The sequence below is a fragment of the Mustelus asterias genome, chromosome 2 (genome assembly GCF_964213995.1).
Source record: "Mustelus asterias chromosome 2, sMusAst1.hap1.1, whole genome shotgun sequence".
Taxonomy (NCBI): Eukaryota; Metazoa; Chordata; class Chondrichthyes; order Carcharhiniformes; family Triakidae; genus Mustelus; species Mustelus asterias.
Genome location: NC_135802.1, coordinates 38,382,244 through 38,398,341, shown reverse-complemented (window position 1 = coordinate 38,398,341; position 16,098 = coordinate 38,382,244).

Sequence of the window (16,098 nt, the reverse complement as noted above, 5' to 3'; positions counted from 1 at the left end):
GGCTGTTTGTCATCTAATGTGTAAGCCAGTCCAGGACTAAGAGGTCATAAAGGTTGCAGTTGGTAAGTGTAATCGGCATTCCAATATTATAGAGTCTGTTAAGTGATTTATTTCCTGGTGCCTTTTGCTGCATTCAGTCTATATTCAAATTTAATGGGTTATTTTTAAAAAGGGCCCTTTTTATCTATAATATCTTAGATTAGCTCCACGTTCCTTATGCATCATAATGTTCTCACACAAAGATCTATAATTTATTCAAAGCATCACCTAAAATTTGTCTACTGAGAAATGTTATATCTCAGTGTTATAGCTTGTTAACATCATAAGCAAAATAATAGGTTGGAAAGAATTGAATCATCGGCAAAAAAAGACAATTTTTGTTTATTCATTTGTGGGACATGGGCGTCGCTGGTTGACCAGCATTTTATTGTCCATCCCTAGTTGCCCTTGAGAAGGTGGTGGTGAGCTGCCTTCTTGAATCAGTGCAGTCCACGTGCTGTGGGTTGACCCACAGTGCCACTAGGGAGGGGATTCCAGGATTTTGCCCCGGGGACTGCGAAGGAATGACGATATATTCCCAAGTCAGGATGGTGAGTGGCTTGGAGGGGAACTTGCAGGTGGTGGTGTTCCCATGTATCTGCTGCCCTTGTCCTTCTAGATGTAAGTGGTCGTGAGTTTGGAAGGTGCTGTCTAAGGATCTTTGGTGAATTGCTGCAGTGCATCTTGTAGATAGGACACACTGCTGCTACTGAGCGTCAGTGCTGGAGAGATTGAATGTTTGTAAATGTTGTGATGCATAGGAGCAATTCAGAGGAAAGCAACTTCCTTGATACCAGCACGTCAGTTGTTCTCACACTGAAGCTGGATGTAAAACTTGGAACTTGCAATTAAGAAGCTGAGAGTTAGTGGTGCACAAAGAAACAACTTGCATTCAGAGCCTTTCACGACCTTTCAGGTAATCCCAAAATGCTTTTGAGCCAATAAAGTACCTTTGAAGGGTAGTCACTAGTCAAAGTACAGAAAACAGCAGATAATTTGTGGACAGTAAATAGCAGGGTGATAAGCAGGTGGGCGGCACGATGGCACAGTGGTCAGCACTGCTGCCTCACAGCACCAGGGACCTGGGTTCGATTCCTGGCTTGGGTCACTGTCTGCGCGGAGTCTGCACGTTCTCCCCCGTGTCTGCGTGGGTTTCCTCCGGGTGCTCTGGTTTGCCCCCACAGTCTGAAAGACGTGCTGGTTAGGTGCATTGGCCATGCTAAATTCTCCCTCGTTGTACCCGAACAGGCTCCGGAGTGTGGCGACTAAGGGATTTTCATAGTAACTTTATTGCAGTATTAATGTAAGTCTACTTGTGACACGAATGAATAAAGCTTTAAACTTTAATGACCTGGTAATCTGTTTTTGCGATGCTGTTTGAAGGACTAATATTGAGTCTGAGAGTGGGAGAGAATGCGACCACTCTTCTTCAAGTAGAGCCCTTGGATATTTCATATCCACTTGAGCAGTTAGATCGAGATCTGATAGACAGCTGCTCTAACAGTGTAGCACTCCCTTAGTACTGCACTGATGTCTCAGTTGGAATTGTGTGCTCATGCCTGCAGAGTGGGTATGAACCCATGACTTTTTAACTCAAAGGTTTAAGTGCTGCTCTAGAGGCTGTTAAACAGGCTGAAAAGTAGCTGAGCAAGGAGAACAAGCAGTGAAAGGGTTTTTGAACTAGCACAGGAGTGAAATGTTGAGCAAACTTCGGATGAGAAAATTGTTACATTATTTGTGAACCATGCGGAGTCTCACTCACTCAGCCCCACTCTCTCACACGTAAGCTGCTTCTGACTGGAAGAGTCGATATTAATGGACAGAAACGCTGTTTATATTGATGTCACATCACATAGGGTGACACAGTGGTTAGCACTGCTGCTTCACAGCTCCACGGACCCAGGTTCAATTCCAGCCTTGGGTGACTGTGTGGAGTTTGCACGTTCTCCCCGTCTGTGTGGGTTTCCTCCAGGTGCTCCGGTTTCCTCCCACAGTCCAAAGATGTGCGGGTTAGGTTGATTGGCCATGCTAAATTGCCCCTTAGTGTCAGGGGGATTGGCAGGATAAATATGTGGGGTTATGGGGATGGGACCTGGGTGGGATTGTTGTCAGTGCAGACTCAATGGGCCGAATGGCCTCCTTCTGCACTGTAGGGATTCTAAGATTCTATGATTTACTTTGTCAGTTCTAAAATTGAGCATGTCATTGAACTGGTGTGACCCCAACGTAACCCTGCTGGATTTGCTAAATGTAACTATTGGGACGGTCTGGCTAATGTTCTTCCCCTTCAGTTGCATTCACATTGGAATTGCCACTGGCCGTGTGAAACCTACACTTCAAAACACCAAGACCCTACTAGTAAGCTGTATTTTCATTCTGATGAATAATTGGAGTGTATAACTGGCATGCCAATATTGAGTATTTGCACATAGAACACTTATATTACCAAGATACTAAAGAGTTGTTAATGTGTTCTCTGACCGTGCTTGAGCCAATAAAATATTTGGCCCAGGAAGAAAAGTTTGAATGAGTGTTGTCAAAATTTTACAAATGCACTTTAGAAAGCATCCTTTCTGGATATATCACAGCTTGGTATGTGGTCCCTGCTCTGACCAAGACCGCAAGAAACTACGAAGGGTTGAGAATGTAGCCCAATCCATTACACAAACCAGCCTCCCATCCATTGACTCCATCTACCCTTCCCACTGCCTCAGAAAAGCATAATCAATGACGCCACGCACCCCGGACATTCTCTCTTCCACCTTCTTCGATCAGGAAAAAGATACAAAAGTCTGAGGTCATGTGCCAACTGACACAAGAACAGCTTCTTTCCTGCTGCCATCAGACCTTTGAATGGACCTACCTTATATTAAGTTGATATTCCTCTACTCCCGAGCTATGACTGTAACACTACATTCTGCAGTCTCTCCTTTCCTTCTCCCCTATGTACTCTATGTACAGTATGCTTTGTCTTTATTGCGTGCAAGAAACAATACTTTTCAATGTATCCCAATACATGTGACAATAATAAATCAAATCAAATCAATCTGAAAGTGGACAGGGGGCAGAAAGTGCTGGAAGAATTCAGCATCTGTGGAGAGAGAAACAGAGTTAATGTTTTCAAATCCAATATGACTCTTCTTTGGAATCGTGGTCTGATTGACTTCTTTGCTGAAAATCAAAATTCTTTGAAAACCTTAATAGCTAACGCTTGCGTATCACGAGAAACAGAAGTAGGCAGAAATGAAATGGACTTCCATTATAAATACAGGCTTTTGGTATCTGGTTTTCATTTGAGGATTTTCCACACAGGCCACTGAAAAATTAAACAGCCCAGACCAAAACTGGATGGGTGGCAGCCCGATTCCCTCAAGTCCCTCAAATTGCCTTCTGTTTGGCATTCTTTTAATTGGAGTAAATGAAGAGCAGAAAATTGAATCATTAGCATTGAAGTTTTTAATCTATTGTCGAACAAATTAGACTAAGTCTCAAACTGAATTCATCTTCAGGCATTTTAAATTGAGAGGGAAAAATAGATCTAAAGTTTTAAGTTTTAAGTTTATTTATTAGTGTCACAAGTAGGCTTACATTAACAGTGCAATGAAGTTACTTTGAAAATCCCCTGGTCGCCACACTCCGGCGCCTGTTTGGGTACACTGAGGGAGAATTTAGCACGGCCAATGCACATAACTAGCATACCTTTCAGACTATGCTTTTACCATGAAGTGCTCTTCAGAAAATAGCAGTTCACGTCAGCATGACCTAGTTCTGAGAAACTGCTCTCGCTGGAGAAACTGGGAGGCATCGGAATCAATTAAAGCAAAACCAGAAAATGCTGGATATAGTAGGCAGGTCCATCAGCACCTGTGCAGAAAATAGGCAAGTTGATCTTTCAGATTGTGACCTTCATTGGATAATGTGGGATTTATAGAAACATAGAATCATTGCTGTGCAAAAAGAGGCCGTTCAGCCCATCAAGCCTGCACCAACAACAATCCCAGCCAGGCCTTATCTCCATAGCCCCACATATTTACCCTGCTAATCTCCCTGACACTAAGGGGCAGTTTAACATGGCCAATCCACCTAACCCGCACATCTTTGAGTCGGGTCACCCAGAGGAAACCCATGCATCCCAGGGAGAACGTGCAAGGCCAGAATTGAAGCCGGGTCCGTGGCGCTGTGAGGCAGCAATGCTAACCACTGTGCCACCGTGGCGCCATTTGACTAGGATTCGACTTGGATTTCAGATTCAATTCTTCATCTATCCCACGCAGAAGCTGATGAAGAGTAAAACACCCCACGAGTGCAGCATTGGGCAATACTACTAGCAGTGATTGGCACATAAATATTCCTGCTAAAGACAACTCTTTGCTCCTGCTGGAGGCATTTGTCCCTTAATACTCCAGATAGATTCCGTTAGTTGCACCAGTGTTCTAAAACACAATACAGTAATTCACAATTTTCTTCTCTGGTCATTATCCTCCCCCTGGGTGAAACATGCATCACTGGTTCAGCAATAAACCCCTTCAGTTCACTGGGAACTTTTACCTTGGCAGCAACGTTTTGGGTCTGGGGGTGAGGGGATCTTGGTACCTCAGGGACAGTGGCACCTCTTCATTTATTTTACGATGATGCAGTTATATTTTGTGCCGCATTGGCATCAGACACGAGAACACATTTGGGACAGACCAAAAGGTTAGTTCCTGATTCCATCCTCCTTCCTTGTGCTTGATGAAATGCACAACCTCAATATTCTCTTTTATGATTCTGAGCTCTTCACAAACTGCAAATCTGTTCGACCTTTTTGAAGGTGCAGCAAGCAGTCCAGAACTAGGGGTCATGTTCTGAGGATAAGGGGTAAATATGAGAATAAATATGTGGGGTTACGGAGATAAGGCCTGGCTGGGATTGTTGTTGGTGCAGGCTTGATGGGCTGAATGGCCTCCTTTTGCACAGTAAGGATTCTATGTTTCTATAAATCCCACATTATTCAATGAAGAACTGAGGCGAGGAGAAATTTCTTCACCCAGAGGGTGGTGAATGTGTGGAATTCACGACCACAGAAAGTAATTGAGGCCAAAACGTTGTGTGATTTCAAGAAGAAATTAGATGTAGCTCTTGGGGCTAAAGGGATCAAGGGATATGGAGGGAAGAGGGGGTCAGGCTATTGAATTCGATGATCAGCCTTGATCAAAATGAATGGTGGAGCAGGCTTGAAGGGCCGAATGGCCTCCGCCTGCTTCTAGTTTCTATGTTTCCATGGGAACAGTGGAATATGCCTGCATTTGGATTTTTAAAATGCATTCAATAAACAAGAGGCTGACAAACAAGATTGGGGCGTACAGTTGGGATAGGTTTTGATGTTAATCATTATTAAGTTTGAATAGAATGGAGTAGTGATGAGAGGATCTACAACTCCATTCATAATGATTTTGGTAAAGGAGAAAAATGAGCCAAATAGATGTTTTTTTTAGAAGAGCCAACAGCTTTTGATTTGCTTTGATTTAATATTGTCACATATATTAGCATGCAATGAAAAGTGTTGCTTCTTGCACGCTATACAAAGCATACTGCTCATAGAGAACGTAGGGGAGAAGAGAAGGAGAGAGTGCAGAATGTAGTGTTACAGTCATAGCTAGGGTGGAGAGAAAGATCAACTTAATATAAGGTTAATCCATTCAAAAGTCTGACAGCTATAGGGAAGAAGCTGTTCTTGAGTCGGTTGGTACATGACCTCAGACTTTTGTATCTTTTTCCCGACGGAAGAAGGTGGAAGAGAGAATGTCCGGAGTGCGTGGGGTCCGTAATTATGCTGGGTGCTTTGCCGAGGCAGCGGGAAGTGTAGACAGAGTCAATGGATGGGAGGCTGGTTTTCGTGATGGTCTGGGCTACGTTCACGACCCTTTGTAATTTCTTGCGGTCTTGGTCAGAGCAGGAGCCATACCAAGCTGTGACATATCCAGAAAGGATGCTTTCTATGATGTCTATGCTTTCTTCATTCTTACTTCTTTCATTGTTCCTCCTTCTCATCATCTCTTTCTTTAATGTTAATGTTAACACTCCAGTGCAAACAAATGGTGACATTCGTGAATACTAGATAGTACATTTATCAGATTTAAACCTGTTCAGCTTTTCTTGTCCCAATGCTGGGTCACTGGATAACTTGTTATTCTTGCCAAAACGTGAATAGGGCAGAGAATTATAATCACTTCATGTACTTTTCAGAAGTTCACATCTGAAAGGTGTATGCTCACGCCTCGGCTATCATGGAATGCAGTAACCACACCCTGCTGCCCATTAGAACTTCTCCAATAGTATTTCAGACGATCAGCATACTGAGAACAACCACTTAGGGCATTGCAGGTGACCCCACTTCACCTAACATCTGTCAGTATGTGCTTTCTTGTGGCAACTGATGATCAGAAGCAGGAATTTCTCCTCTTGACACCAGAAACATAGAATCATTGAGTCATACAACACAGAAAATGCCCTTCAGCCCCTCGGGTCTACACTGACAATAACTACAACTAAAGTCGCACTATTCCCATTTTTTAAAAGATCAGTAGTAGTTTTCTGAAATCTAAATCTGTACAAATCAGAGATCAAATCTAGGACATTGCTACGTCCGAAAGGCACAGTTCCACACCAGGCTGCGTATTGTTCAACTTACTTACCGGGACATCTTTGTAAATGATGGACTTTAGTTTCAAATTCTGATTACTAAACCGGGCTATGTTGCTCCGTGCACCCTCCCGCTGAAAGCTAACTGGGAAATCTGGCTTGTTGCTTCAACATTGAAACATATTCATCCATTGTCGGGAGAGGCCACTTAGGACCTTTTTGGAAAATGTGCCTGACAATTGCAGCATCTCCAGCTGGTGGAAGGGGATGTGCCACTCTGAAAACATAGCACTCATTCAATCGTAACAAAATGTCAGTACTCATTCACAAGCCCAAAACTACCATCTTGATTGAACAGCAACAACTCCTATTCATTCAACACCTTTAATGTAATATAATGAGCCAAGGTGCTTTACAGGAAAAAACCACAGTGGCACAGTGGTTAGCACTGCCGCCTCATAGCGCCAGAGACCAGGTTCAATTCCCGGTTTGCGTCACTGTCTGTGCGGAGTCTGCACGTTCTCCCTGTGTCAGTTTCCTCCCACAGTCTGAAAGACGTGCTGGTTAGGTGGATTGGCCATGCTAAATTCTCCCTCAGTGTACCCGAACAGGCGCCAGAGTGTGGTAACTAGGAGATTTTCACAGTAACTTCATTGCAGTGTTAATGTGAGCCTACTTGTGACATTAATAAATTTAAACTGAAAAACAATATGACATGGAGTAACATAAGGACATATCAAGTCAGATAACCAAAGACTCAATCAAATATCATAGAAAATCATAGAAACCCTACAGTACAGAAAGAGGCCATTCGGCCCATCCAGTCTGCACCGACTACAATCCCACCCAGGCCCTACCCCCATATCCCTACATATTTTACCCACTAATCCCTCTAATCTACACATCCCAGGACACTAAGGGGCAATTTTTTAGCATGGCCAATCAACCTAACCCGCACATCTTTGGACTGTGGGGGGAAACCGGAGCACCCGGAGGAAACCCACGCAGATACGAGGAGAATGTGCAAACTCCACACAGACAGTGACCCGAGCCGGAATAGTTTAGTTTTAAGGCGTGTCCTAAAGGAGGAAAGTGAAATGGAGAGAGAATTCTAGAGCTTAGGGAAGTGGTGGGCACAGGGACCACATGCGGCATGTCTGGGTTCAGAGTGTGGTCCACGTGCAGTGTTTCCACATTCTGCTGATTTCCTCCTGCGTCGTTTTTTTCCCCCTACCGGTATGACTGAAGTGGTACGCACGTAAAGCAAGGGTACGTGAAGTGAGGTGCATGCTGATTGTACTCAATATTGACTGCGAGGGATGTGCTCTCCCTCAGCATTCAAAGTGTAAATATTTATTTAGATTTTAGCATTTGAAGTTGATGATAGTTCTATTAATATATAAATGATTAAGCATTTTCTATAACTCACTGTGAAATATTCATCATGTATTAAATGTATTGAATATTATTCATTTGGTCGTGGTTAGTCAACAAGCCTGATTTCAATCTTGCGGCCCACTGGGATGAAGGGGGGGCCACTCATGCGGCCCACTCACTGGCCTAGATTGTCCATCACTGCTTTAGGGCCTGGGTGACTGAGTGTATGCCAATCAATGGTGGAGTGATTACAATCAGAGGATGTTAAAGAGGCCAGAATTAGAGGAGAACTGGAATGAAACACCAGGATACTATACCACTGCAACAACTCAGGATCAAAAACTGTCTCCAGACATTGAACATCAGCTACCAGATTGCAATTTTTACAAACAGTTTTGGAGTTTCAGTGGTAGAGTTGTAATCACGATGCAGTTTGTGCGCTTAACAATGTATCTATAATAGGAAGTAGGTATAAGATGAGATCATCATGATTTCCACAGTACCTATATTGTTTCCTGTATAATGTTGTGTCTACAGCTTGCCCTTGGGCAGATAGTCACTCTAAACAAAGCTTCCAGCCGTAACTGGAATATCCTCCATAAATATCTGTTGCAGATAATAATTAATAAACAAGCCCCAAAGTGCTTATGAATAAACAATAAAGCTCGTTGGATTAGTATGATGGTTAGAACTGGCTGACCACTCCAACTACTGACTGTCCCACTTCCCTCAGTGTGGAGCACATTTGCCCCCTTGTGGCATACCTAAGCACTGTTTCGATTTCAGCAGCTGTCTAGAACATAGTAATATATTTGTGGGACATTTGGGAGTAAGAATGTTCAGCTGCACCTAGGAGCTGTATACTTATAAATATATTAGCTTTCAAGCAACCTTCTCACATCGTCAGGAGTGTACATACTTGGGATAAGTACTGTTATGGTTGCTAAGGGCAGTGTGAAAGACTCAATTCAAAAGCAGGTTCACGAGGGGTCACGGGCTCAAGGTGAGAGGGGCGAAGAGGGTGGTGGGGGCCTGGAATGCGCTGCCAAGTAGGGTGGTGGAGGCAGGCACGCTGACATCGTTTAAGACTTACCTGGATAGTCACATGAGCAGCCTGGGAATGGAGGGATACAAACGATTGGTCTAGTTGGACCAAGGAGCTTCCCACCGTTCACCCTATCTATCCCCTTCATAATCTTGTACACCTCTATTAGACCTCCCCTCATTCTCCGTCTTTCCAAGGAGAACAACCCCAGTCACGGATAAGAGAAGAGAAATATAGAGTTATAAATCCCTAATTCAAAAGGCAATATAAAGATGGAAGGTGACCTTTATTTTCAGACAGGGAGGTGATAAATGTATTTATCTGTAAGTATAATATCACATCATTCAGTAAGTACAGGTATAAGAATATCATGGGTGGCACGGTGGCACAGTGGTTAGCAAAAAGAACAAAGAACAGTATAGCACAGGAAACAGGCCCTTCGGCCCTCCAACCTGTGCCGCTCCTTGGTCCAACTAGACCAATCGTTTGTATCCCTCCATTCCCAGGCTGCTCATGTGACTATCCAGGTAAGTCTTAAACGATGTCAGCGTGCCTGCCTCCACCACCCTACTTGGCAGCGCATTCCAGGCCCCCACCACCCTCTGTGTAAAAAACATCCCTCTAATATCTGAGTTATACTTCGCCCCTCTCACCTTGAGCCCGTGACCCCTCGTGAACGTCACTTCTGATCTGGGAAAAAGCTTCCCACCGTTCACCCTATCTATCCCCTTCATAATCTTGTACACCTCTATTAGACCTCCCCTCATTCTCCGTCTTTCCAGGGAGAACAACCCCAGTTTACCCAATCTCTCCTCATAGCTAAGACCCTCCATACCAGGCAACATCCTGGTAAACCTTCTCTGCACTCTCTCTAACGCCTCCACGTCCTTCTGGTAGTGCGGCGACCAGAACTGGACGCAGTACTCCAAATGTGGCCTAACCAGCGTTCTATACAGCTGCATCATCAGACTCCAGCTTTTATACTCTATACCCCGTCCTATAAAGGCAAGCATACCATATGCCTTCTTCACCATCTTCTCCACCTGTGTTGCCACCTTCAAGGATTTGTGGACTTGCACACCTAGGTCCCTCTGTGTTTCTATACTCCTGATGACTCTGCCATTTATTGTATAACTCCTCCCTACATTATTTCTTCCAAAATGCATCACTTCGCATTTATCCAAATTAAACTCCATCTGCCCAATTTTCCAGCCTATCTATATCCTGCTGTATTCATAGCGCCAGGTTCGATTCCTAGCTTGGGTCACTGTCTGTGTGGAGTTTGCACGTTCTCCCTGTGTCTGCATGGGTTTCCTCCGGGTGCTCCAGTTTCCTCCCACAGTCCAAAGATGTGCAGGTTAGGTGCATTGGCTTTGATAGATTGACCCTTAGTGTCAGGGGGACTAGCAGGGTAAATGCCTGGGGTTATGTGGACAGGGCAGCTGGCTCGATGGGCCAAATGGCCTTTTTCTGCATTGTAGGAATTCTATGATCTTATGAGGTACCAAATGAAGTTTAATTGACATGAAGCAAAATGTTTTTTTCGGCAGAGTTTTTCCTAAAAACGTCATTCCACTTTCAAAAGAAGCAGTGGCAATAAACTGGAACCTCATGGCCTATTGGAGTGGTGGAGGCAGAGACAGTGAATGATTTCAATAGCAAACTGAGTGGGCACTTAAGGGAAGGCACTTGCTGGGTTACCGGCATAAAACCAGGGAATGTGACTGGTTGGATTGTTCTAGAAGCACTGTGGGTTCTCCAGGCTGAATGGCTTCCTTCTGTTTTGACGTGACTCTGTGACTGGTTCGCTCTGCAACTTAAGGTGATTGTGTTTCTTTGTGAGCCTCCAGAAACTGGCCATTCTCTTCCACAACATTTGATGATTCAGTATCACCCGTGTTCACTTCTCACCTTTCAGGGAAAAAGACACAAAAATCTGAGGTCACGTACCAACCGACTCAAGAACAGCTTCTTCCCTGCTGCCATCAGACTGAATGGACCTGTCTGATATGAAGTTGATCTTTCTCTACACCTTAGCTATGACTATAACACTACATTCTGCACTTTCTTGTTTCCTTTTCTATGAATGGTATGCTTTATCTGTATAGCGCGCAAGAAACAATACTTTTCACTCTATATTAATGCTTGTGACAATAATAAATCAAATCAAATCAAAATCTTGGAGCGAACCTCGAAGAAGACTTACTTTCACCCGCCACCCACCCCTCCTGCCACCATCCGACAAGAATAATGACTGGTTGATCACTGAACAAATTATTATTTCTTTTATTCATCACAGATTTGACAGCACTAAGATACAGATGGGTGGGCAATGCCTTTGGAAGCTTTAATCCCAGCTACTTCCAACAAGGTGTGACAATAAAGAGAAAGAAATGAGCGAAAGGTTAAAAAAAAGCATTGTTGTAGACTATTGTGTCAACACGAGACAGCTGAGGATCATAGAATCTGACAGTGCAGAAGGAGGCCATTCAGCCCATCAAGCCTGCACCAAACACAATCCCACACAGGCCCTATCACCTTAACCCCATGTATTTACCCTAGCAAGTCCCCCTGACACTAAGGTACAATTTAGCACGGCCAATCCACCTAACCCGCACATCTTTGGACTGTGGGAGGAAACCCACGCAGACACGGGGGCAACATTATTATGGTATGAATGACTTTAGGTCTTTTCTCTTTACACCAACAGATTTGTCAATATTTCCCCTTAAATGAAAACTAAAATGCAGAATATGTTGGCCCACATTGTTTCCCTCCTCACAGGGAGCATTGTATCACACTTTCAAAATGCTTTGGGTTGTGCAGACACTAGGATTCACCCACAAGCCGCCCGTATAAAGGGCAGGGTGGCTGGAACAGCTCGTGCAGCCCTGGAGGCTGGAGGAGCTCAGCAAGGATAAAGCAGCGTCTGTTGTAAATGATAATAAATCAGGATGCATGGGCATATCAAAGGGATACAAGTATCTGTGTGAGAGATAGATGTGGCAGGGGCCTGTGTGATATTTCCAGATAAAGTTCTGGAATTCTCCTCAGGACTTAAAGGAGGCTTTAGCTGGCGTGGGATGGAATGTACACTTTGAAAAGGATACAGAAACACAGATCTCTTGAATTGAGGAGCAGTGCGCTGATGGAAGGGCTATCACTTCTGACCTCCACAGAAAATATTCCTATTTCTCGAAATCCTCTTCCTTGCCTGAGGCTTTGAGGTTTGCTATGATTCAGTTCTTTAGCCGTGCTGCTTTGGCCGGGGCTCATGTGTGAACCTGAATATTTTACCAGGAGTCAGAAAGTTGTGGGATCAAGATCCACTCAAGAGAATCAAAAATCTAATCTGACACTCCAGTGTAGTACAGTCAGGTATCACTACACTCCGTTGGGTACTGTCTTTTGATGTGACTTTAAATTGGTGGGCGGCGTGGTAGCCCAGTGGTTAGCACTGCTACCTCACAGCGCCAGCGACCCGGGTTCGATTCCTGGCTTGGGTCACTGCCTGTGTGGATTCTACATGTTCTCCCTGTGTCTGTGTGGGTTTCCTCCCACACTCCAAAGATGTGTGGGTTAAGCGGATTGGCCATGCTAAATTACCCCTTAGTATCAGGGGGACTAGCAAGATAAATACATGGGTGGGATTGTGATCGGTGTGGATTCGATGGGCCAAATGGCCTCCTTCTGCACTGTAGGATTCTATGATTCTCCCATCTGCTCTCTATGTTGGCACAATAGACCGTGTGGTACTATAACCGCAATAACATTTATTTATATAGATCTTTGACGTAATAAAATATTCCTCGGCACTTCTCAGGAGCATTTATAAATAAAATCGAATACTGAGCAAAATAAGGAGGCATTAGATGAGGTAACCAAAAGCTTGGTCAACGAGGTGTAAGTATTAAGGGATATCTTAAAAGAGGAAAGAGAGGTCAAGAGGCGAGGGAGCCGTGAGCAAGGTATTCCGGAGCTTGGGGCCTAGCCAGTCACCAACTGGAGACTGATTCAAATTGGGAATGTACAAGAGGACAGAGTTCGAGGAGCAGGGGTGTCTCAGAGAATTGTGGGGCAGCTTACCGAGATGGGGAGAGGCAAGACCATGGAAGGATTTACAAACAAGGACAAGAATTTTCAAATCACGATGCTGCTGGACTGGGAGCCATTGTTGGTCAGTGATCACAGGGGTCAGAGGTGAATGCGACTTGGCGTGAGTGGGCAGCAGAATTTTGCATGACCTCAGGTTTACGGAGGTCAGCCTCCATGGGAGACCAGCCAGGAATTCTGAACATGTCAAGTTTTGAGGTAAAAGAAGTTGGGTTTTGGCAGGAGAAGCGCTGAGACAGAGGTGAAGTGGGGTGATGTTATCGAGGTGGAAACAAGCATTCTTATTGATAACGTGGATATATAATTAGAAGGAGCACTTTGATGAGCGGCCCAGAGAATGATCTGGAGGGTCCAGATCCAGGAGGGTCCAGTGAATGATCCCAGGAATGAAAGGCTTGACGTATGAGGAGCGTTTGAGGACTCTGTACTTGGTGGAATTCAGAAGGATGAAGGAGGGGGTCTCATTGCAACACTGAAAGATCTGGATAGAGTGGATGTGAGGAAGATGTTTCCATTAGTAGGAGAGACTAGGATCTGAGGGCACAGCATCAGAATAGAGGGACGCTTTAGTACTGAGATCAGGAGAGATTACTTCAGCCAGAAGTTGGTGAATCTATGAAATCCATTGCCACAGAAGGCTGAGGAGACCAAGTCATTGAATATATTTAAGACAGAGGTAGATAGGTTCTTGATTGGTAAAAGGATCAAAGGTTACAAGGAAAAGGCAGGAGAATGGGGTTGTGAAACTTATCAGCCATGACTGAATGGCAGGGAAGACTCAATGGGCCAAATGGCTTACTTCTGCTTCTATATCTTATGGTCTAGGCAGGCAATGATCAATGTGCATTCGAAAGGCCAAAGTTTCATTTCTGGAGAGAGGCCTGAACTTTTTAATTAAAAAGGCCAGCAATTGACTGAAGCTAACACAGGGATTGAATAAATTTGGACCCTGGTCTACTGAGACAGGACGGATGGCTTGGAATAATTAACCTTTTCCTGTTCTAAAATCTCCTCAGCTCAGAGCACCAAACTGTAATGGATACGCCAAGATTACACAATAGATGGATCATGCATGAGTGAGCTATCTTACAAGTTCAGGTGGATAGAAGACTCCATCATAATAAGATTGTTACTTGCCCAGTTTTGAAAGCCTCTTTTATTTATTTTTTGGCAGGTTGGAGGTCTCAGGGGATGAACTATTCCCTTTTACTGTCCCTTTTAATTAATGAACTCACTCTGATCTGTGTGTACTGAGTCTCTGAAAACAATTCCCTGTTCAACATATTAACATGTCTCTTTCTGCCACTGTAATCACTTCTGCGTTGTGAACAAATGATAATTTGACTGATATCTGAACTTGCTGACACCACAACTTCTTTCTACTATGATATAAACTCATCGAAATGCTCAGCATTGCTCAGTATGATTAAGCAAAGCTTAGAATTCTGGTTCTACATCAGGAGTTCGAGGGTAAAGTTGATCTGCACTGCTATCGGCCATCGAGGTCGGTGACCTTTCCTTTTGGCCCTGTGGTTAACCGCACAAGAGTTGGCCAACAGGATGATTCTCCGGCAATGGGAAGTTCAGACATCGCAAAATTTAAACTGGACACCAAGGGGCGATTCTCCCATCCCGCTGCAATCGTTTCTTAGCGCAGCGGGCCGGGAGAATTGCGTGAGCGTTCGCAGCCCGCTAGCGCCTCCCAGTGTTGGATTCCCGAAGCGGTCTGTTCCCCGCCAGAAATCGGCAGGGAGGCGGGGTTAACATTTAAATTATATTTTACATATAATTTAAATGCTATTAGCAGGCCTGGCACAGAAGTCTCCAGGCCCGATTTGATTTGATTTGATTTATTATTGTCACTTGTATTAGAATACAGTGAAAAGTATTGTTTCTTGCGCGCTGTACAGACAAAACATACCATTCATAGAGAAGGAAACATGAGTGGAGAATGTAGTGTTACAGTCATAGCTAGGGTGCAGAGAAAGATCGACTTAATGCGAGGTAGGTCCATTCAAAAGTCTGACAGCAGCAGGGAAGAATCTGTTCTTGAGTCGGTTGGTATATTACCTCAGACTTTTGTATCTTTTTCCTGATAGAAGAAGGTGGAAGAGAGAATGTCCGGGGTGCGTGGGGTCCTTAATTATGCTGGCTGCTTTTCCGGGGCAGCGGGAAGCATAGACAGAGTCAATGGTTGGGAGGTTGGTTTGTGTGATGGATTGGGCTACATTTATGACCTTTTGTAGTTCCTTGTGGTCATGGGCAGAGCAGGAGCCATACCAAGCTGTGATACAACCAGAGAGAATGCTTTCTATGGTGCATCTGTAAAAATTGGTGAGAGTTGTAGCTGACATGCCAAATTTCCTTAGTCTTCTGAGAAAGTAGAGGCGTTGGTGGGCTTTCTTAACTATAGCGTCAGCATAGAGTGTTTCACTCCAGGGATTACACTAGTTCCCCACTTTTGGGAGCTAGCGGCCTGAGCCTGCTGGAGTGAATGATGGGCAATCGGGGTCCCCCAGTGGGTTGGGTGCCAGGGTGGTGCCCCCTGGGCATGGGCACTCTGGCAGTGCAAGCCTGTACCTCCTGGCACTGCCAAGGGGCAAAGTGCCCATGCCCAGGGGGCAGCTGGGCACTGCCCATCGGACATGGGGTAGTGACAAAGGGATGAGGCCTATTGGGGTGGGGCCTAGGGTGTGGGGCCTGATGGGGCGGGGCTTAGGGGGCGATTGGTGGGGGTGTGGGGTCCCGCTGCCACTCTGCATGGGGATCGATGGGGGCAGGAGGACGGTCAGCGATCGGTGCAGGCTCCCGGCCGGGAATAGATCTCGCCCACTGAAATCTAATGATATTCACCCGGGTGGCCTCTGCATTGCACAGAGTGTGGGAGATTCTAGTGTGAACTC